The following is a 1,817-nucleotide window of genomic DNA, read 5'->3' on the forward strand; positions in this document are numbered from 1 at the left end:
ATGATTCCTCATCTTTATGTTTTCTAAAGTCCCTATACATTTCCTCTACATGGCCAAGAAACTATCTATAAACTGAGGGTCTGGGCCCAAGGGACTTTCCTCTGACATTTTCTTCTGAGGATAGACTCTTCCAATTTCTGGGTTAGTTTCAACCAACTCTCCTTCTCCTAATTTGAGCTTTGATCTAGTTAGTACTCAACAACCAAATCGAGCACAAGCTTGTCTAACCTTAACAACCTACAACTCTGATACCACTTGATCTGAAATCACCCTTAGATGACCTCAGGAAATTAATGAAGGTATTACAGACTCAAGTGCTGGGGTGTGCCCATGTTATTTTAAGCAACGGATCGATAAGATTGAGAAATACATAGACACTTGAAATAGTAAGAGAACACAGTAAACAAATACAAAACATAACAAATTTAACAAGGAGTTCACCCAATCCTCCTGGGCTATGTCTCCTAGTCTAGCCTTGAGTGGTGGACTTTTCTATTGTATCTTAAAGCAGATTTTTTATAATAAGGAGCTCAATTTGAGTCTCGCTTAACAGATGATGATTAGTAGGATGGTACTTGGATTCCCCAAGTCCTTAGAGTACACAGAATCCCCTTACTGAATCTCGACCTCAACTGGTCTATGTGGTATGAGTCCAATTTGGCACTCATTACTTGACAAGTACACACAGAGGAGTTGCTTGATCCTCTCAAGCCTTCTCTGGAGTTCACAAACTCTCAGACTCTCTCTCTCTCTGTTTGATCAATGCTGCCTTTACTCTGAGGGTCAGCTTGGCTTCTCCGTTCTCTGCAAGTTTGCTTCTTTCTCTTTGTTCTCTCGACTTTTTGCTTCTTCATTTTCTCTGTCTGCTCATGGCTTAAAACCAATTTGTTTCCTGACTGTTCGTTTCTTCTTCTCGGCTCTCTGGATCGCCTGCCTCTGTCTGTTGGAATTCCCCTACTCTGTGTCATCATCACTGTGTAATGTTTTGTAGAGAGGTGGCCACTTGTCTCCTCATGAACTCAGTGTCAGTTTCCTTTGAATGGTCGTTATTTCCATTGCTCCAAGATTTTCTCACGGAACTGATTCTTCTACTAGCTCAGCGGTCATGCTAGACCTCAAATCTCATGTATCTCATTTTATTTCCCTGTAAAATCCAGTCATCCATTGAGTTGATTCTCTGTCGCTAATCCAGAGCCTCCAGATCCTACAGTCTCCATCTATATCGCGTGGGTAAGTTGCTCGACCGTTACTCACGCAATGTAAGCAGTTTTCTCTCTCATCCACTAAACGCATTGCACCCAGTGAGTGGCATCGCTCTGATCTCAGCCAAACTTGCTTACCACTTGAAGTGCACGTGATATCTTGCCAGTTTTGGGTGCGGGACCCACCTTCTGATGGTTTTGGCGTTTTCCGCATGGTTTCCTATTCTCTTCGTGACCGAGCGCATCAGAAACTGCCTCCATTTCTAGATCTGGGCTTCCGATTTCCACTTTGCGCCAATGCACGATCTCCATGGGCCAACAATCAATGCGCTTTGACCGAGGGTCCTCATTGTTCCGTGCTGGCCACAATTGCCATTGTCCAGAGGTCTTTTTTTGATAAGCTCGTTATTCATAGGATTTTGAAGCCTTACATAATTTTGAAAAAATCATGGAAATGTTTAAGGATCCAATTCAGATCATTTGATATTCTCATCTCATAGGTAGTAAGGATGCCAAGTAATTGATCTAGAGTAAGATTTTTCAAATTGGTCATTTATTTAATTGTTGAAACCTTGATATTAAACTTCTCAGAGAGATATCTCAAAACCTTATGAA

The sequence above is a fragment of the Pinus tabuliformis genome, chromosome 8 (genome assembly GCF_031772625.1).
Source record: "Pinus tabuliformis cultivar Carrire ecotype Pingquan chromosome 8, CPIR1, whole genome shotgun sequence".
Lineage (NCBI taxonomy): Eukaryota > Viridiplantae > Streptophyta > Pinopsida > Pinales > Pinaceae > Pinus > Pinus tabuliformis.